Here is a 22,326-nt window from a genome sequence, read left to right as displayed (position 1 = left end):
CAGTTATTTGCTGGCAACTTCTTGTATGATAAGCCCAACAACTGGGTGATTACACAGTTCCTCAAATAACACAAGAAAATGATGCACCACATTTCCAAAAGTACATGTTGCAGCATCTGGAAAATTCATAAGAATTTTGTCACGTTTCTTTCTCCTCCTGTTTTTTTTTTTTTCTTCCTTTTTTTTTTTTTTTCTGTGCTCTGAAATCTGAATGTAATTTTGACATTTTGAGCAATCCAACAGCTTTTCTGCAACAAAAGGCTCCATAAAGAGTACTAAGTCAACGCTAGAGACAATGTGCAACTGATTAATGGGAGACAGTTTCTGGCATAACTAGGCTGCTTAAGGTCATAGCTAAACACTCTTTCATAGCTGCTTCATCCACTGAATTGCACTCGCATGGTTGCATTGCTGGTTGAAAGGGAAATGAGCAAGTACATGTTGGTTGACTAAATTATTAAAATACAGAAGCTGGAGCAAAGCTATTTCTGTGCAAACCCTGCTAATGAAGGGAGACAATGCCTTTGCAGCAGTGAAATCAGCTTAAAGTAAACAGGTGTGAGAAAATGGCATTTCTAAGCACTGCCAGTGTGTTTCTAAGGTGCAGGGGAGACATCTGTGAAGTAATAAGGGTAGTTTGCATCTGGGTGATGCACCTTTATAGCTAGGTGGAGGTATTTGGTCTGGTTTAAATGTGGATCTGTGTTTCCAGCTATGTTTGGGGTTCAAGACCAGCCCAGGACATGTTTATAGGCTTCTTCAATTTCATGAATTTCTGTGTGATACATCAGCTACAGAGCCATAAGGAGTATCTGCCATGCTGGTGCATACTCCCAGGCACTGGGTTTTATTGGCTGCTAAGCTAGGCAGCTGCTGGGCAGGTACTTATTGGCAAAGGAGACCATCTGCCTTCTCCCCTTCCCTGCAACTCCATGTTGGGTGCAGCAGTCTGGAGAACCAAAGGAGAGCTGAGGATCCCAGAGCAAGGAGATAAGCCACGCTACTGCTTAGTGAACTGCAAAAGACAGGTAAAACAGCAGGTGAAAAGAGTGCTAGATAGCAGTCAGAAGTAGATCCGGTATTTCATCAGTGAGACCTGATGGGCTTGTGGTTCAGGTCTACAAACATCTGAGATATTCTTGAGATTTCTATTCCAGTCACAGTATTTTGTGGTATTTGTGCCACCTTGAATGGGTGGGTCTTTTGAGCTGAAATCTTGCTCGAGAAGCTTTTGGATTATTTTTGGCAATTATCTCCCTGATAATCAAAGGACTTAGAGCTTTTCTGTCTGTATCCAAATCTGAAGTTGTTTTCAGACAGGGATAATTAAACCTAAACACCCTTAGGTTCTTTACCTTCTATGATGTGAGTAGGGGTCAGGATTTGTGGTTGTGGTTTTTTACTCTATATCTGGGGCAAGGAGTGCAGGCTGAGATTTCTAGCACTGGGCTGCACTCAAGAGAGGGGAAGCCATCTGGATTATTCTGCTTTCTCCTCTTCCCTCCTATCAGGTATTTGTTTTTCTCTTGCAATAGCAACAGCAGGTGCTGCTTTTGTGCTTGCACTACTGGTGAAACAGAGACAGACCCACTAGCCTGCTGAATTTCATGGTACCCCGTCTGTTTGCATTTGTGGGAAGGCAGAAGAGACAACATTAATGGAGCTTGGATTCTCTCATCTTCATCTTACTCCATCTCTGAAATTCAAGGTGGACATTCCCTTTCCTTCCACTTAAATTTTACCGGTTCTTCCTCTTCCTCCTCTATTACTCTTACTTTCCTCTTCTTCCTTTCTCTCAAGCTAGATGCTGTACAACAAACTCAGGAAGGACTGAGTGTTATTTCTGATGTTTATAGCACAATTGGCCATGCTAATGCTTCCTGTATAAGCTGAAATCGGGCACTTCTCCAAGACAGCACGTAATGCAAACATAGCCTGGAAACTTTTTCAATAGCTCCCTCTAGAATCTGACTTTCTCTCTCTCTCTGAAGGTTGATCTTAGGGATCTTCATATGCAGTCTTCAGGTTTTAGGCCACAGGTAGCTTAAAAGGAAAATAAGTCTGGAGATTGCCTGTGGAGATTAAAAAGGTTGCTTCTGGCTTCAGACAACCACTATTCTTTATAAGTCTTTTTGAAACAGTAAATCTGCATTTATTCATACTGGGTGAAGTAGACAGCTGGCACTTTCTGATTCCAAGACAAACAGATCCTGTGGATTTTGCTGGCTGAAAAGAAGTTAATACTCCAGAAGTGGAAATCCACATGGTTCCCAACAATGAGACTGGTACCAGCCAAGCAACAAGGTTTCAAGTGTACTGTGTGTTTAGCTGGCAGAGTCTGAGCTCAGTTAGGTTAGTGCTCATGTAAATTGATTTATTTTAGACTGGTTATCTGGGACCAAAATTCAACCTACTGACATTTGGTTAGGCAAATATTTTTCCTCCTTTCCATATATAGCTACTTACTGTCTTATGTTGCGTTATATGCTAGATGTTAATCTTCTCAATAATGATTTTCAGAGGTTTTCCTTCAGAAGGAGACTTGCCCATAGCAATGTATTTTGAAACAGTGGATGAGGTTAGCAAATAAGAAATTCAGTAAGAAAAATATCTGCTTGGCACACATCTTACCATTTCCAATAATGATTTTCATTAAAAAACCCTACAGTAATAGACAACCTCTGCTATAAAGCAACTTGCTCCTTAATAAATAAGACTCAGAATGTGACTGAAATCTACATCATTTCTCAGTTTCTCACGGTCCCTCTCCATCTGTTTGCCTCTTGTCTCCTGAAGGCAAATATCTTTGCTTTGTTTGAACATTGTTCAAGCTTCTTTAACTTGGTTGGGGATTGCTAGGTGCTATGCAGTATCAATTAAAAATGATTATCTTGTAGTGTACGGTTTGATTAATGCTTATGATTCTCAGGGGGAAAGACTAAATTCCTTCATAAGAGCCTCCAAGTTGATTCTCACCAGTTCCACAGAAAATGGAATAGTTAACACTGCTACTCGAGCTGACATATGGGGGAGTCATATGAGTTTGGAAATGAGCTGGAAAGTAGGCTGGGAATATTCCTGTGTTTCTACGCCAGTTTTTCCAATTTCTATGCACATTTCCTCCTCTGCATTAACATGGTGTAATTAGGACCTATTCTGAGGGCCATTCATGGAGAGACCGGGTCTATCATTAGTGGAAGCATTATGTTGACAAATGGTTTGTATTGGGAAAGCAGTGCTTCCCTTTACCAGAGAAACCACTCTGTAGTCACAAGAAGAGCTGTGTTTCACTTGGCATGCTATCTTCTGTCTTTAGTTGACAGCCTCCAAAGCAGCAGCGTAGCAGAAAAGGTTGTGTTATCAATGTGTCCCATTCTTCTCCTTGGACTTCATATTAAACATGCTAACAGTGCAGAGGGCTTTCACCAAACAGGGAATTTGAAGTGCCTGAAGGCTGTGGTGATGGTATTGTTACTGTCACAAAAACTGCAGAGCCATGCTACTTCTGTGATAGTAGTGGAGCCATGTGATGAACTACAGAGAAAGCTACCGACTGGCTTCTTACCTGGCTCTGTAGTTTGCTGCTGAATGGCTTACTTTGTTTGCAATGCCATGGCTAGTGGCCTGCAGGGTTGCCAAAACAGGTGTGAGCTAAGCAGAATGCTGATCTTGTTCTGCTACAAGGGCTGTGATGTGCTGCGGAGCAGCAGCAGATTAATAACCCTGCTTGGAGTTACAGGAGGGTAAGGAGTTGCAGGAGTACACCAGGAATGGTATGCTGTGTCTTCATTTACCAAGGAAACTGGAATTGACATGCCCTCAGTCACAGAAGTGTAAATAGTGGGCTAATCCAGCTAGGGATGGTGGCAATTGTCTCCAGGAATGATGGCCATCATGGGCTGTGGCACATGTTCCCTCTTCTCCCTGTCTGTGTTCCCTGCTCCTTCAGTGTGATGGGGTATGTCCCTACTTGCCTGCCAGCCTCCAGTGGAACAGCTACGACCTTGGCTTGCTGCCGCCGCCTTCCCTGGCAATTGCTCCCCAAGTGTACCAGAAGAGCAGCACAAGGATTCCCCTGTACTCGAGGCCTTCGCTGCACACAATCTGCCCTGAAACCTAGCCTGTGGCTGGAGGAGCTGCTTTTTCAACATGACAGCCTTGTTTTGTTGCCACTGCTTCTCTGTTGACATGTGTCAGACAGAAGAGCTAGCTATCTTCTCTCAATAGCCTTTTGTGGCTCTTCCGCCCCTTTTTGTTGTGAAAAAATCCCTAAATCCATTTCACTTCATCTGCCTGTAAGAAAGCATCTTGCTTTAACCCTCTGCTGGCTTTTTATCAATGTGCAGTCTCAGTACCGAGTGGTACCTCTTCATGGAAGTGGCAGCTGTGTCCCTCCTTGTAGGTCTGTCGCTGCCCTGGTCTGTGCCTTTCTATGAAATGCTTTCAGAATCCCACTTTGCTGGCACTTACGGCTCAATTTGTGCAGAGTGGAATTACACCAAGGCCTGTGAGTGAGAGATGCAACAGCAGAAGGCAAAGCTGGGAGTAGTGGGAGCAGGTGTCTGGCACCTCGTAGAGTTGGAGCTAGTTCCCTGACATTTAGAAGGGATAATGGCTGCGCTGTTCCATGCCAAGAATTGGGAGCATGGGATTTATCCAGCCTATGCCCACCTACTTTCTGCATGTGGACATTTGTTCTCCCACCCACCTAATTAGGAAAATAGAGTGTAGAAAATGAAGGGGCGGATTTGTTATTTTGTTGTGGCTGTTTGAAAGCAAAGTTTGCTTTGCAGCCTCACATTACAGTCCATGGAGGGACAGTATTGTCTCCAAACCTGGCATTAGTGCTGGCTTTCTGCAGGAAGTCTAATGGGAGGCGAAGCTATGCCACAGACTGCCACTGCAGCGAGGGAAAGGATCAGAATCACTGGAACAAGCCTCCATCCCAAGAGTGAATGCTTGGGAGAAGACTGCCATTGGAGATGGGCACAAATAACCTCTGGGTAATCAGGGAAAACTGACACTTTGACTGCTGAGTGTTTCAGTAGAAGAAAATAATTCTCAAAGCCAGAAGGTTTCCAATAAACCCTGCCTCAGATGAGTTAACATTTAAAATTCAACTTCCTTGAGAAAGTAACCTTAGTTCCTTTAGCCATTTTCCTTCTCCAGAACTTCCTTTATTTGCCTATTCTGGTTGGGCCCCAAATAATTTGCAGTATAATAGCAAGGAATTCAGAATGGTTAGAGAGTGCCCAGGGAAAACCCATTCCTGAAATTTATCCAGCCAGCCACTACCCAGTTGCATTCACCCTTAGGTAACTTGTTATGCTACATGAGCGAATAGTGAAGAGTGGTTTTGTTTCACCGATGAGATATTCATCAATCTGGGCCACAGGATCAAAGAAAAAGGGAGCTGGAAGGGATGCCAAGAAGGCTGTCTCCCACCCAGGGTGGGATTTGCTGTAGCTACATCATTACTGGCAGATGTCAGTCAAATTTATTGCATAACTTCATCAGAAAAGGATGAGAGAGGTGTGGGATGGTGAAAACCTCTGAATGTGACAGAATTCAGATCAAGTACTTCTCAGCCTGAGGATTTGCCCCTTCCTTCAACACCCATCACACAGAAACATGCCTCAGCTGACAGGCAATGGGGCATTCAGAAGTGGGATGGCTTCGGACCCTCCTCAAGTGTCTGTGTTCAGGGAGACCTCTTACCATGCTGAATGCCATGCCTTCCTAACCCAACATACAAAACACTCAGCAGGGAGCTGGGGTGTAATCCTTGCCTCCATTAGTAGTTAGCTTTTGAGGGATGACTTCCCAAATCTGAGGTAAGTTCACCAACCATTGCTGGGGGACTGCTAGACTAGACACAGCCTTTTATAGAACCTCTGTGAATCTAACCCTTCATTTCTTTTGTTTTTCCTGTAAGTCCTTGAAAACAAAATATCCCATTTTGGCACTTGTTCAACGCAAAGGAGGGATGATGGGTTTAAAAACAAAGGCTATCAATCCAAGTAAAATAAAATATTTATGTTTTTCTTCTGGTTCAGCTGCTGAGCTAAATAAATCAGTATGTAAGCCTTTGAAAACCAGTGGCCATCCCATTAAATTTGTTTCATGTCTTTGCTCCATTTCCCCTTCCTGCTGGTGGTCTTAGAGCTGGGCTTGTCACAGCAAGAGTCTCCTCTCCTCTGCGTGGAGCCCGGCAGAGCTGTTCTGGTCTAGTCATCAGCAAGGAGGAGAGGAGGCAACTTCACTCATCTCTGCTGACAGTCTAGAGTGTTTGTGACAGAGGATGCTTCACACCATCTCAGTTTAGTCGGCTTCAGACTATGATTATAAATCCGTTTTGTTTTTTCCCTTTCGGCTCAGAGGGCTGTGAACAGCAAGGTGGAGGACATTGGCATGGACCCTAATTAACTACCTGCTGAGAGCACAGTTACACCAAGCACTGGTAGTTTGGCTGGCAGCATCTCTTCCTCAGCTGCGTTCCAAACCTGAGCACACGGGGTGGAAGCCATCAGGGTGAGGATGAAAGAATTATTCCTGAATATTATAATAGTATAAAACCATGTCAACTCCTATAATTGTTAGGATACATATTCTACTATTATAAAGTCACAAAGACGTAACTATTTAGACCTTGTAATATCACAAACCTGGCTGAGGAACCTAGATTCTCTCTGCAGTATCCAGGAAGAAACAGGCATTCAATTTCTCATCCAGGGAGAAACAAAGTGCGATTCACAAAAGCCAGCAAGCTGAAGCTAGATGTATGTTGAAAGTTGTGCCCCCTTCTAGAACTGAGATACCACATTCAGCGCTGTCAAATGAGACATCTGCTCACTTAGACTTCACAAACAGCTGCTCTTTCCTGAAAGTTAGGGCATAAGCTCTTCCTTTCCCGAATACCCTAATTCCAAACCCCTTCTCATGTAGAATGGTGATATTCCCCACCAACAGCCCTGCCTCTTTCATGAGAGTTTGAATCCATGTCTCAAATTCAGAGTGAGCTCTAACAGCCAAGGTGTGTGCTACCAAGAGGGTTCAGTTCCCTCTGTGGGAGCTGCCAGACAAAGTATTGGGAGCACGGGGTTCACCTGGTGTATGAACGGGACACCTGGATTAATCCCTTCTTATGTCTGCCAGTTGTATGTTTTCCAACAACTTCCTAAAATAAAGTCTTACATTACACAAAGTCTCCTCCACCGAGGAGGCACTTTTGTTTTCCCCCATGCAGGAGGAAGGCAACTTACAGCCACATCCTGCAGCTGTGTGCGGTAGTGCCCTGAGGTGCTAGGGAGGGTTCTGAAAAATGGAGTATCAAGAGCCGGGGCAGAGGAACATGGACACAGAGGGACTTCAGGTGCTCGGTCAGCATTAAGTCTTTCAGGGGGTCTAGGCCTGGGGGATTTGCACTCACAAATTGAATGGTGCAATTGAATTGAATGAAAGCAACCAGCCACGGGGAATGCACAGCTCCTGCTGGCTCCCAGCTGAGGAAGCGGAGCTTTGAATTAATGCTGAAGAGAGATCTCTTGGAGATATGAGTAACAAGGAACGCGTGGGTGCCGAGCATGCCCGTGACTTGCCAAATAGTTTGAGCTGAGGGACGGCACAGGAGAAGGCCTTTTCTAATGTTCATCCTCCCTCCTCCTCTGCGATTAAATCCAGCCTGCATGATATTTGTTGCCAGCGGTTTCCCACTTAGCAATAATCAGGCCATATTGGGGCAAAATATTCAAAATATGCAGCAATGTGGGACTTTGGAAAGCATCGGCATAAGATTACGCCTTCTGCAAAAGCAAACCGATGGATGCGCTGGAACTGAATAGCACCATTTTTAATGAATGAGACCCTGGCTACACGTCTTGTTTGGCATTAGCCTACCAAAGATTAAAACTTGTCTTAACATCTTTTTGAAGTGATTCAGTGAAATTTCTAGCTTTTGGATTCAAAGAGCCATTATTAAATCAGGCTATAAATGTTTGAGTGAAGGAACCAGCTCCTACTGCAAATGTGCTGGATAACGCAGATGTGAAGCTCAGGTAACTGGCAAACAGGCCACCTGCTGATTTTCCTGTTGTATTGTTGCTACCTGGGGTATGATTCTACTCAAGGAGAAAATAGGGCTCTTCTAATTAAAACAATTTGTGCACCATCATTTCACTTAAAATTGTCCATGCTTTCTTAAAGAAGATTGAAAATGGTCTCATCAGGTCTTTACTGGGGTTCTACAGGCAGGAGGAGAAAAGCAGACAATCAAAGGGAGTTTCACAGAGTGTGTATGAGAGGGCTAAAATGTAGGCGTTAACCTTGGTACTGGAAGTTAATGAGCAGTGTGATGCTCCACAGTAGTCCTATTTCTCCAGCTATAACTGTGTAAGCGCTCAGAGCTGTTTCTTGCTGCCAGGCATGGGGTGTGCATCCATGTTTTCTTGAAACAACAGCTGTAATCAGCAGCACCCGATTCCAGCTGATCAGGTCCTTGGTTACACGTGCTCAGATACTTTCTACAGCCATGACCTCAATAACAATACAAACCAGGAGCTCCCAACTAGAGGAGCATTTGGTCTTTGCATAGATCTAACACTCTTCCCTAAATTTGTGGTAGAATGTGCTTTTGAACATATTTTCATGTACCTTTCTGGAGAGAACAGTAATACTGTTGGTGCATATAGCTTTCTTAACTCCTGCACCTCTTACAAACAAAAGATATGAAATGGCTGCTTCAGCTGCTGCCCCGATATAGCAACCCTGTAGTGGAGTGAAGTGGTTACCTGGCCACGCTAGCAGCTTGATTTTAGGAAGGAGTGCAAAATGCAATTGAGTACATCAGTTAAAAATGTAGGCCATAATGAGATAAGAAATCAGGATGCAGTGATCAGCACTTCTGTCCTGCAGCGTGGAACACTGCCAGCTTGAATTCAATGATACCTCAATCGATGAAAGAGTGAGAATCCTGAATATCAAATCCACAGGAACCGTGAATATATTTGTTATGATGTTCTCAACCAGTAGGGGAAGCAGGTGGGAATGTGAAAACAGAATTACTCACAGCATCTAAAGTGAGTATACTTCAAACACCACTTAGCATCTAGTCTAGACAAAGACAGGCATGTTTAAAATGGTCTGATCTGCTTGTGGTTAACCACAGCTGTTAATTGCGGGTTTTCCCAGTGCACATCCATTTGCAGCTTTGCTGGAAGGTGCCTTTGTAAAGAGAGTGCAGTTGAGGAAGGAAAACTTGTCGAGGAGGAAGATAATGATCGACAGTCCTTGATATGCCTTGTCTAAATACCCAGGCTCCACATCAGAAGGGGTGAGGATTCTTTGTTGCTCTCCCATTCTTGTGGAATGGATTTGATCAGGCTGGGATGGTCCTTCAAGGAATGAGTACTGAGAGGAAGAAAATGATCTCTTTGAAGACCGCCATTGCTTTTAAACTATGACTTCCTGGGAAGAGGAAGTGTGTGAAATGAAGAGACATGAGAAAAAGGAAAGCAGTGAAGTGGAAGCCCACAGAAGAACAGAGAGAGACACTCAGGCAAAAGTAAGTCAGGAAGCTGGTGAACTGCAGGCACCTGAACTCCTTTCTACAGAGAAAATAAAAACAAATCAAATCCTCCCTTCTGCTGCCCCTTGTAATTTTCCAGAAATCTTCTATAATTTTCCCTGGAGTCCCACGCTGACAGCTGGCAGATGCCAAAGGAGAGAGGGTCCCCAGAATGAGTGATGGCAAGGTCACAGCTGGAATGCCTGTGAAGATACTGATGGAGCGAATCACAAGCAACTTTTGCTGCCACACAGTGGCAGAGAGAAAAGCTGCCACATGACAGATCCTCCTTTGTAGTTCTTGTCCAAAGATAATGTCTTTGTATTTTTATTAGTGTTGCTCTCTGGTAACAAGTGCACTGATGCTCAGAGACTAAAGTCATGGAGGAAAGGGAGGACCTTAAGCAATACCGTTCCTGCAGACTTAATTTAGTGTGCAACTTACTCCTTATAAGCCACACAGCATTCTCATATGCCATAGGTTTATCAACAAGTGTTGCTAAGAAGTGCTTAAAAGCTTGTATTTCAGAGACAGCGTATGAATAGTACCTCTCAATGCTGCCGTTGCTATAGTAAACCCTTGTTCTTAATTGAATACTACAGTAAATAATACTTTAAAACTGGAGAGGAAAATAAAACGAGAAATCCATCAGGAGTTCCCTGAACCACTTGAAATTACTGCTCCTTTTTTGTTGTTTTGCAAGTATGGAATGCATTGTGCAGTGGGTTAGAATAGGAACACCTGCATAACCGTGATGATCTCTCAGCACAATTTCTTGTTCCTCAAAACTTTGCAGATGATGTGCTTCAGAGCACCTCCGACAATATGGAAAATAGCAATTAGTGGGATTAAAATAAGCTGTTGTTTTCTTAAAATTACTTATATTTTATACCAAATTTTGGAGGCAGATAGGATGCAAAAGGTTGAAATGATCCTTAAAATGATCCATGTAACTGCTGTCAGTGAAGTTACACTGGAGATAAATACTCCAATCTTTTCCTTGTTAAACTGTAATAATCCATAAGCATTGCAAATTGAGAGCTCACTCATGCTGATGGCAGCATTTGAGTGCCACAGAGATAACACTGTCCAGGACAGAAAATACAGGATGTGCAGAACTGTCATGTACTTGGGGGTGGGGACAAGGCAGAAGTTGGTGAGCAGCTGAGAACTGCAGCAGTTCCTTGTTATCCTGGGCAAAGAGGAGGAGGAGGATGATCCTCCAAGGCCAGATAACTCTTCAAGAGCCAAGAGAAACATCCCATACATCATGATAAACAGCTGTGAGGCAGAAGACTTGCAGGCCCCTAAGGGGAAACAGAAGGAGCAATGAGGTTAATGGAAGTAGGAGATTATGCTATCATAGGGTATAACGCAGTGAAAGAAATTAAATGATACATGAAATGCTGTGTTCACAGTTACTAGCATGAGGCAAACAATAGATTTGTATTTAAAGCACTGGAGTGAGAATAAGCTGATTTTGGCCTATTTCATGCTTTGATCAGTCTCTGTGTGCATCCTTGGTCCTCTGCCTTATCTTCCCACCTGTATAATGGGGCTAGAGAGTTCTTCTTTTGCAGGGCTCTTGACAGGGGCAAACATCCTGCTGTTTGTGAGTTGTTTGGGAGCTGTGGCAAGAAGGGTCATAGATGTGACATCATTTGTAGACTTCTGCTCTCTCAAGGAGTGGAAGACATGCTTATTCCTCACCAGCTAAGATGCTTCTCATGGATCTGCATCCTCATTAACAGACAACATCTGTTTCTTCTTGTAATTAGCTCACAGTTCAATAGGTAGCTCCAGTCTCTTTTACACCTGGACTACAATCAAGATGGAAATCACAGAAGCACATGTCTCCCCCTCCTCCCTCCCACCCCTTTTAAAGCAGTTTGAGTTACACACATTGTTAAACACCTAATAGACAACAACTGTGTGTTAGAGCTCTCCAGCACATGTGTGAAAAAATGTGTTTTTGTTTTTGTTTTTTCCCTTTTTTTTCCCCCTTTCTTGATGGGCTTCAATTCCAATGTGCTTTGCCTTCTCTGGCTTCTGTGTTAGCCTCAACCCACCAGTCGTGGATTAGGCCATAAAGAACTGTTTCCAGCCACCTGCACAATGGTAAGGGGAAGTGAAGCGAGGGCTGCTGGAGGGGGGAGCGTGCACCAGCTGGCCCTGCTCCTGAGGCATTATAACTGGATTCTTTGGGGCAGAAGGGTGTGAGGTCTCAGGTCATTTCCTGCCAGGTTTGCTCTGAATGGGAGGGGGATGTGTAATTGTGCTGTCTCCCTGTACCATTAGTGTCAAGACTCATTAGGAACCCAATCTACTCAGTGGTGGTAGGCATACAAAAGAAAGAACTAGCCAAAGTCTGCAGACTGCAGAGCAGGAGTTGGTGGAGGAAGCAATTGCAAAATTCCCGTCTGGGTAATTAGAGTCAGCAGGGAATCAGATTGGCTGCGGCAGGGCTTTCATTTTTCCCCTTGCTGTTTTAACAGGATTGGCAGGTGCTGCTTTATTCCAGGGGTGAGGTGATGTGCCTGTGTCATAATTCACAATGAGAAATGATCATCAATTTGCTGCCATGCTCCTGGGGTGAGCTGAGCAGACAAACTGTGATTACTATTGTTGTTAGTACCTTGTTAGCATGGAGCAGGAAGATTGTTGCGGGCAGTTGTCTATGAAAGGGGTAGGATCTGTACACACAAATGCATATTCCTGGAAGCTTAGCTTCTTTTGGAAAGTTTGGGACTGCTGGCTCTTTCATGCTCCTTACACTGGGATCTATTTGATAGCAGTCAAAAAGACATGACTTGGAAAATTTATCTCGTGTAAAAATTGGCAGCATGTTGGCATCCTTCTTCAGCAGGATAATTTAACTGAGCTACAAAACAGTAAAAAAGAATGGACCCTCTTTCTTTGAATACTCTGCTTAGTACTTAACTGCTTGCTAAGTGAGAGATGGAAGAAGACATAAGCAAGCTATTCTGTCTGCACACAAGGTGTGGTTCAAGGCCTGGATCAAGATGTTGTGCAATGAACAGAGAGCTTCACACGGACTTCCCTGGGTTCTGGCTCAGACCAGCAGCCTGCATGCTCTGCTTGTCAGTTGACACAACACTTGGAAGGTGCAACAGGAAGGGATGTGCTATGACAACACGGCTTTTGGGAAGAAAAGGTTTTGTTAACACACTGTTACTCCACAGAAGTTCCTAGAAATAGAGATTTCCATAAGGAATTGGCCACATTTACCAATCAAATTAAGATTCTCACACCTGCTTTGCTTCACTGAATTCCCCATCTGAGAGTCAGACCTTGTTCTTCCTACCTCCATCCATCAACAGTCAAATGAAAGCTTAAGGACAAATTTGTTGATGATGCACGAGTCAGCATAAAATGCAGGCTGCTTCTCTTCTCTGAAACTGCATGGTCTTGATGCTAAGCTCTTGGGTTTGCTTTAAAGGATGAAAGACTTATTCCCCACCCCTGGTCAAAAAAAAAAAAAAAAAAAAAAAAAAAAAAAAAAAGTCCTATAGTGATCAGCAGACTACTTTCCTGAGGAAAGCATAAAACATTGGATCCACAAGGAGAAAATAAATGCAATGACAAGCCATGCTGTTCTCTAGGCACTCTTCAGTAAAGCATTGGACAAGAAACAATTATTTCTGTCCAGGAAAATATGCCAACATTGCAAAAAATATCTTCTTGCTCTCCATGAGCAAAGCTGATACCTGTCAAGGTTTATTTTATGAAAAGTATGGAAGAGAAATGGCAGCATTGTCCTGAAGAGCTACTGTTTGGACCTTTGCTTGAGGTGTGGACAACCCTGTTGTGACCTTGGTCTCCCCTGGCCTGGGATGGGGTTCTGCTGGCCAGGCTGTTCTGAAGTGCTTCCTGGGGCTCTGGCCAGAAATTCCAAGCCTAAGGTGGAACCGTATCTTACTGGAGGCCTAATGAAGCTGGTATATACCTGTGAACATTTTCAGCTTTAATAATTCAGTGTTTTCCCAATAAAAGAGAAATTTCACCCAAAAGGAAAGGGAAAAAAAATAATAATAAAAAAAGAGATCCCTGCCAGCTCTACCCTCCAGACTGCAGCTACATCTGAAGAACCTACTTGGAACACTAACAATGAGATGTGTGTTTTCCTCGAAGCCTTTCCTTTGAGTCTCTGCACATCTCTTCAGTGTGTTGGGTTACTGACAGAGTAAGAAACAAATAAATGAAAAATGGCCCTTTCCTCATCCCCGGATTCCTGACTGGAATGAATCAAACTCAGACCTATAAGCTGCTTAGGCTTCGCAAACACTCTAGATTAAATTATGGCAACAGCAGCTTTGCTAGCTGCTGATTTTTATAGCTGTCTCCTTCTCAGGGCAAAAGCTAACACTCCATACAGATGTATCTGTTATTTCAGATTATTTCTCAAGGCCCATTTGGGCTACTGGCCATGTATGGTATCTTGGAGTTTGACTGAGTCTGTCCTACCAAGGAGAAAACGCAGGCTTGATTCTCCATTATACCCCACCTCTCACTTAATTGACAACTACTTCTGTCAAAACAAGGCTGACCCTCTCCCTTCCTACCCCTCGCACATCCTTGGCAGGTCTTCTGTCTAGATGGCTTTAAATCTGATTTGGGATTTGAGCGTTATTTGGATTAACTCATTAGAGGGCTCCATTCTGGCAAGCTTGCTAATCTGTGACAGTGGTGCATAGCACTGTGACAATATTACACTGAAAATGAGAAATCTAATGAGATTAGCATTTTATGCATTCAGTCAGGGCCCGGGTGTTTGCATGGTCTGCAGACAGTTGGTATGAGTCACAGCAGGCCCAGGAGGGAACAAAGTGACTGGCCTGTAACACAGCATCCAAACAAAAAGAGAGGAGATTGCAATGGTGCACAGAAGGAAGAGTAGCTTGGTTCTGGGAACAGAAACATTTCTAGCCCTATTAACTGACTGTCTCAAAAGCATTCCCACATACAACCAACAGATTCCTTGCTTTTCACAGGGATGGAAGAGGGCTGAGCTGGGTCCAGGGGATCATCCTGCAAGTTAGTCCCACACCACCTTACTGGTGGTGATGGGGAAGGCTTTATTGGTTGCTTCCATGGGGAAGAAGGCTGCTGACTTCCAAGTTGTTTTTACCTCAGCCAGGGATGCAGTGCAAGTTAGGCGTGTCAATGTGTGTGGTTATCAGACTGCTCCAGTCTAAGATTACACCCACAAGATTAGTTGCCTGGACAAACTCCAGTTGCACTTTTCCCCCTCAAAGGCGTTGCAGTTTTTACTTCAGGTTTAAACAGAGAAAAAAAGTGAGCCAATATCTGTAGCCTCCTTTGGCTGCATGGAGAGGGAGTTTCTGGTTTCTTAGGGCCATTTGGTAGAGCAAAGCAGCCCTCGTGCTGCGTGCATGGGCTTCTCCTCCTCTACCACCCAACCAAGCCTTTTGTAGCTGCCAAGGAGACATCTGTGGGAGAAGCTGGGAAGTGATGCATCAGGGCTGGGAGCCACTGCTAAGTGCTGTCCTAGCCTGCCACCCAGTGCTGGTTTCTGGCACTCGGAGCTGCTAGTGTGCTCCATCACTGCAGCTGGTACCTGGCATGTCCTGGGCTGGACCTCCTTGGACCCTGTTGGAGTAGTCCTTCTGAGTTACTGAATGAGATACTCAGGTCCCGCCAGAAGTCACCCGTGGTTTAAAATGGGCTGCCCTTGGAGAAGTGTGTGTCAGCACCTTCCTCGCTGAATACCGTGGGCTCGACAATTGGAAATGGCTCCTGGGTATTCTGCGCTCAGCAGGTGACGGTCTATTCTAGTTTCTGGCTTTAGTGAGCATTAAGCAAGAAGGAAAAGCTATTATTTCTCATCTGTTTTTTCCAGGACAGCTTAGGAGTGATCAGAGCAGCACAGTCTCTCAGCAATGGTGATGGATCCAAACCAAATACATCCACAAAACTGCTGAAGTTGGCAATAGTTTTCAAACTGGGATCACTGCGTCATCTTTCTAAAACACCTAAGAGAGCTAGAGAGAGGTGATGAATCCCAAACATACCACAGAGCTGCCCAATCCCCACTGAAGAAGGGGAGGAAAGAAAATTTCCTTGGGAAAGCACAGATGGTGAATGGTGCTGTGGGCTGGGCTGTTCCAGGGAGAAGAGATGTTTCCGTGGCACAGAGGACAATTCTCATTCACAGGACTCATCATTTCTTGATTCCACAAAACCATCCTCCTATTACAAGGATAAAAGCGCTGCTGGGGAAAAAGATGCTGTTTTGTAAATTTCTTTCACAGAAAATCTGGGGTGGATAATTTAGGGAATAATTTTCTTTTCTTTTCTTTTTTTTCTAAATAAAAGATGTCTGTCACTTAACCATCAAAAAAGCAGTAATTGAATAGTGCCAATGACAAAACAAAAATTGTAGGTGAAACCAATAGCTTTAATTGGGTAAATGAGGAAAAAAAATCTGGTGTAGTCTTAGAAACTGCTGTTTGTCTGACTTAATAAGCAATAGTCATTGCTGTTTGTAATGGCACGGACAAAAGCTGCCACACTAGTGTTTTATTAGCCAAAGAATTTAATAGAGCAGCAGCCTTTGTGACTGGGGCCTGACACTCAGCCTTGACAATGCTGCTTGGATTTATCTAGGTGGCCAGATATATTGAGCTTTGGCTCTGCAGCGGGGGGGGGGGGGGGGGCGGTGAGTGGTCATTTTTCTTTAAGTAGTGAGATAGATTTTGTTGCCAACTGAAAAGGAAGGGGAGGAGAAGAAAGAATGTGATGCGATGGCCTTGTTTTAAAGCATGTGAGGTGCAGAGAGCAGGCACAATACAGGAAAGGGTGAGTATAGAAGATGAAAAACAAAGGCGTATTTACTCTGAAGGGTGCTTAAATGCCATTAATATATATTGTAAACCTTTAAATGCTCTATTATTCAAGCATTGTATTAAGTGGAATGAAAAAAAAAAAACACTGTTACTGATTTGCATTTTGTTATTAATTCAGAGTAAAATAGAGGAAAAATTGTCAGCAAGGTGCCTTAGTGAATCTTAGCATAATAGTAACAATTTATGTATGGGAAGCAAATACTTAAAAAAAGGAGTAAAATGAATAGAAATGTAATTCAGAGCAGCACTAGCACTTCATCTTCATGTAATGATATGGGCAAAGCCTCAATTCCAGCTCTCTGTGGTGAATTATGTGACATGGTAGAGTTTGCACGACTGCAAAAATAAAACACAATCAGTTATAATGTCCCATTAGGAAAAGGTGATGTCATGAATTCCTCTTTCATGGCCTAGCAATGACACATTTCATTCACGAGGTTATTTACCCCCCAGATAAAATTCATAATCTTTCTCATAATATGAAAATATCTCCTTAGATACATTTTGCAGGGGAATCTCATTTTGCTGAATGTATTTTTGTCAGAGCTGTAACGGCAGTGAGCCTCATGAATAGGGAAGCTGCCCTGGGAGCCACAATACCTGGGTTATGTTCCTGACTCCGTGATGACATTCTGAGACACTGGGTGAGCACCATCAGCCGCTGGGACTCTTCTTCCCATGTCCCTTCTGATTCCACCTGTCACAGGTCAGCTGGCATCGTAAAGACATACTTATTTAAGCTGTCTAAGCCAACACAGCTCTTTCGGGGTGAAACATGTTGAAGCCATTTAGCCTCTCTGACAGGAAGGCAATCCAGTGGGAGATGTGATGCATGGCTGGGGAGAGGCCTGAGTAGTACCAGCTACTGTTAGGAGAGGACAGATGGCCGGAGCCTGAAGACAGTGGCTCCTTGAGGCAGGGGGTTTTATGTGGAAGGTGCATGATCCACCCCTGACCTCAGCTGGAATTTCTGGATGCTCCAGGAAAGCTGTCGCTAGTGTGGTTGCTTTCTTCTGGCTCAGTACACAGGTTGTGATGTTATAAAGAAGACTAGCCTGCTTGGGCCAACTTTGGAGCTACTGTGCATGAAAAAATTACTCTTTAGTGGCTTAGCTGACTCTCATTTTTCTGGACTTAGGCAGCAAAAGAGTGAACAAAATGCAGTCCAGCAGAGAACTGCTTTTAAAGGAAAGCTGTTCTAATTTTCTAATTTGATCTTTTTTTTCTTTTTTTTTTTTTTTTTTTAAATCCTGAAAGGAGGCTTGAGAATTCTTAAAAAGCTCACCTGGAATCACAGTTGGCTTGCTGTCTACAAAAACCCACAACATACAAATCATCCCAGAACAGGCCTGGCAATTTATCACACTATGTGGCATATCTGTCTCTACAAACAGGTATCTGCTAGCACATCTCCACAGGTCTGTAAATATTCAGGATTTAGATTTAATGAAAAATACTGTCTCTGTGTAAAGAAAAGCTAACAGTTTATATGCAAATGTGAAGGTGCTATCATTTTAGTTATCTTAGTTTTAAAAAAAATCAAACTGTGCCTTTCACTCCTACTTAAATATAATAAAATAAAAAAATCACTTTCTCTCCAGAGATCCAAAAAGTTGAATATATTTTCCTAGCTGATTGATGCTTTTCCATTTATTTTTAAATGTAATTTTCCCCCGGTAAGGAATTGTTCTCTTGAATGTCAAGGAGGAAATATTTCCCAAATCATAGGCTTGGATTGGCTGGCTCGAACCTAATGAGATAGCTCTGTTGAGAGGGGGTAGGCCAAGGATGCAGAGAATGGAGTGATTTGTCACGCTGCTTTTCCAGCCATTGCTAAAGAGCTGCTTTGTAATGCCAGCTTGCCAAATCTCCTGGCCACAATCAAATTACTCCCTCCACATGCACGCACATCCACACCCTCGCCCTTTAGATCTATCACTGACAGAATAGTTATTAAACAAAAACTCAGCCCGGGGAATTATTAATCGTCAGGCTTCATTTCTTTATCAAATGTTGTGGCCCGGAGGGAGAGCTCTTTAAGCTTTCAGAAAGACCACAGCACATTAATCACTGGAAGGAAGAGGGGTGTAGGCTTGGCATTTGTAATACTTGTCAGATCAGAAATGGGAGATACAGAGATGAAAAGAGATGTCTAAGACATGGCAGCTAAAGGGTTTCACTTTTCTTGTTGTTCATATCTCTTTTCTTATTGTTTGTTTTGGGATTTTGGTTTTGGTTTTCTTCTTCTGGTCTTGTTCCAGAACTTAGGCTAACTCTGGCCCAACACACTGCCCAGGAAGAGTAGGGCCATGAGTTACAGATGCTGTTTTCTGTGTACCTTATAGCAAAATGGTAGTCACTGCTTTTGAATGCCAGCCTGTTGTAGTGCAGCACTTGTCCGGGAGCTGAATGGGCCCCACGCTGTCGGGGAGCTAGGGGTGCTTAGGTGCTTGTCTGCACAAACAAATTAATGGAGTTACAGAATCACAGAATCCTTTAGGTTGGAAAAGGCCTCCAAGATCATCAAGTCCAACCGTTAACCTAACTCTGCCAAGTCTGCCACTAAACCATGACCCCAAGCACCTGATCTGCACATCTTTTAAATACCTCCAAGGATGGTGACTCAACTACTTTTGTAGGTGGCCTGTTCCAATGCCTCACAACTCTTTCAGCGAAGAATTTTTTCCTAATATCCAAGCTAAACCTCCCTTGGTGCAACTTGAGGAAATTTCCTCATCTTATCACTTGTGTGGGAGAAGAGACTGACCCCCACCCACAATAAGGAGAGCAATAAGGCCTCCCCTGAGCCTCCTTTTCTCCAGAATAAACAACTCCCTCAGCTGCTCCTCATAAGACTTGTTCTTGAGACCATTCACCAGCTTCATTGCCCTTCTTTGGACACACTCCAGCACCTCAACATCCTTCTTGTAGTAAGGGGCCCAAAACTGAACACAGTATTCAGTTACCCAGCACTGCAGGTCAGTCCTCATACACATGCCTGACTTCTTGAAAGTTTAATACTGGGTTCGCTATTATATGTAACACATCTGTATATTCCCATACACTCCTTTAAGATTACCATAATCACAGCAGCTCTAGACCCTATATATGGCAGATTAAGCCAATATTGGAGACTGCCTGTGGCTGGAAGCACTTACCCTGTGATTAGTTAGAGCATCAATTAACATTGACCTTGTTCACTCTAATCCTGAGACCTTCAGCCCCTGTAGTATGTGGGGAGGTTGTTATTCCTGGCAGGGTACCTTGTGAGGAATGTAATGTAAGCTGCTGTTCAGTTGACATGCTTTTTCTTATGAAAAGGATGGCATAGCAACTGAAGCAAGTAGTCTTTATTGTAACACTTCAACAGCCCTCCGCTTTCCAGTCCAGATTCTTCCTCTACCACTTGAGGAGATTCTTCAAACTGATGAGAGGTGGGTTTGCTCCTACAAATCAATCAAACTTACATACGTAATCTTTTCTGCAGCAGAAAACTGACTGACTTCTTACTAATACCTTAGCTTGAAATAAAAATCATTTTAGCATATATTGTAAACATGCTGTCCACTTCCACCATGACCTGGAATTAATCATCAAAACAACCTGCTTCTTCAAAATAATATATGTAAGTAAATATTTAAATATAATACAAAGTATGACTGAATGAAATCTATTAAAGTGGGTAAAATCAACGTAAAGATTTTGTAAATAAACACCAGTTTCCCCTTGCATAAGAGTTTTTTCACACTCATTTCCTATCAGAACTATTCAGAGTTTTGGCTGCAGTGAGAGAGCCGCAGGTACCTGGAATGTCCCTTTCTCACAGGAACACATGAGGGGGAAAAAATCTGTACTTCTGTGGTTGCAGTGAAGATCCCAAGCTCATTGGAGAGTGGGCTGTGTGTTAACATGCATTTTATACTGTGGCTGGCAGACAGCCTAGTTTTGTACAGCCATGCTGTTAGCTGGAGCCTCTAGGCGCTACTGTAATATAAATATTCTGGAAGAATAATAGGGCTATTTGTGGCTCTTGAGGGCAGCTAATGTGCCTGGTATGCAGCATGTTTTTCAAACCTTCATCTCTTATTTTTCCAAGCATCCAGCAAGAGAGAAGAAACAAACCGCATTTTCTGCACACAGACAGAAGGAACGAGGGGAGGGATGGATCACATCAAACGGATTCTAAGAGCGCCACAAAACACTTGTTGCGTGTTGTCCCGACACTGCAATATGATATTTGCATTGTGATGTTGTATCAATATGTGAGACGATCTGTCTTCTTGGGAGTCTTGGGAGTTGGCAAGGCACTTCCCAACTCAGAGTCTCACTTCTTTCAAAGGGATTTTGTCTGTACGTGTGTAAACAGAGGCCAATTCTTTGTCATCTCCAGAGCAATCTGTGTAGACTTAAGCACTGCAAAACCTGAATGACCTACAATACCACAGGCAAACAAATTCAAATTATTAGCTGTACTCCCAAGTAGATCATCATATAGCAAACAGCATATCAGGACACCACTGTGAATAACTATCAAGCAGTCTTCCTAAGGAACAGCATGACAGAAGAATGTGTGGGCTACGAATAATAGTCAGTGAGTCTGGTTTGTCTGTCAAGAAAACTCTGAGACATCCATATTTTTGGATAAGCTTTGCACAGCAGGAGCTGCCTGTGTGTTTATTGTTAATTGAACTCAGCACTAAAGGAATTGCTTCTGTCTCATTAAATGCATTATCCTCCATGCGATACTTTTCTTTTGGTTGTTTTTAGAGGAGAGGGGAGCAGGCAGTAAACAAAGTGTGCTGTATTATCATTTTTTCCCCAGTTTGTAATCTTATGAGAAAGGACATGCAGATGCCCAAACTCCTAAATTACACTCCTATAGGGTGGCTTTGCTGTTGCTGTCAGGAGTATTGTAGCAAGTACTCAAAGAATCTCAAATTAGTGGGATTTGAGCTAGGATTCTGCAGTAAAACAGGAATTATTAGAAAAGAAACTCTGCATCGTGATAAGCATATTTTCTTTTGTTCCGTCAAAGTTGCTTTTCCACCTTCCTGTGAGGAGCTGTAGGTGAAGTCCTTCATGGGGGCCTGTAGTCAGGGTCTACATACCTTTAACAGCTTGCAAGACTAATAGATCACAGGAAGCTTTGGAGCTCAAGCATGTATTTGGTCGTGATTATTTTCAGTTAACAATGTTTTCGCTTCCACTATCTCTGTGCTAGTTTGCTCAGCATCTACATTCATAGGGTCTCTCTAGCAACAGGTTCCTTGGTCTCAGTGCTTTCATTGCATCGGATTTCCTCAAGTCAGCTGCTCCATGTAACTGCTCTCTGGCAGTGTCTTGTTCCCTTATGGTTTGGCTGAGGTAATTTACTCTTTCAGAGCAGAGTTATGTGACCTCAAATGACACTACAATTACAGAGGGATAAGATCTTGCAGACAGGTGCTTACTCTGGAAGAGCTGATAGATGGTAACACACCTGTGTGGCTCTTGCAGGGGCTCAGCAGAGCCCACAACTGCAGAGGGATCTGCGCATTCCATGTGAGAGGGTGGTACAGGCCTGTAAGGTGGAGACAGCAGGCAGGTGGCTAGAGATAAGGAATTAGAGAAGCCTTGAAGCTGGGCAACAGACAAATTGCTTCTAAAGCATTTATTAAATTTCTTTTATGGGCACTGAAGCAAGGTTTTATCACTTCTTGCACTGCATGTTTAAAGGTAGTGGCTGATACATCACGACACAGGCTTAGCTGCAGATTTAGAAGAGCTTTCCTCGTGTCTATGCCACAGCTGTCTGCCCTATATCCAACAGCTCCTGGGAGCACCAGCCTGGTGTCCCTGACTATGGCAGGGCGGGTGGAGTTAGGTGATCTTTAAGGT

General features: G+C 43.4%; 1 long non-coding RNA gene across 1 annotated transcript; it reads left to right on the top strand.

Annotated features, from left to right (window-relative positions):
• Positions 1 to 890: 890 nt before the first annotated feature.
• LOC118170252 lies at positions 891 to 16,660 on the top strand. Its single transcript, XR_004752600.1, has 2 exons — positions 891 to 1,028; positions 15,444 to 16,660. It is a non-coding gene; the product is annotated as an uncharacterized LOC118170252 (long non-coding RNA).
• The last annotated feature ends 5,666 nt before the right edge of the window (positions 16,661 to 22,326 follow it).

The sequence above is a fragment of the Oxyura jamaicensis genome, chromosome 7, assembly GCF_011077185.1.
Source record: "Oxyura jamaicensis isolate SHBP4307 breed ruddy duck chromosome 7, BPBGC_Ojam_1.0, whole genome shotgun sequence".
NCBI lineage: Eukaryota > Metazoa > Chordata > Aves > Anseriformes > Anatidae > Oxyura > Oxyura jamaicensis.
Note: the sequence above shows the minus strand (reverse complement) of the source record. Positions and strands in the feature narration are given on the sequence as shown.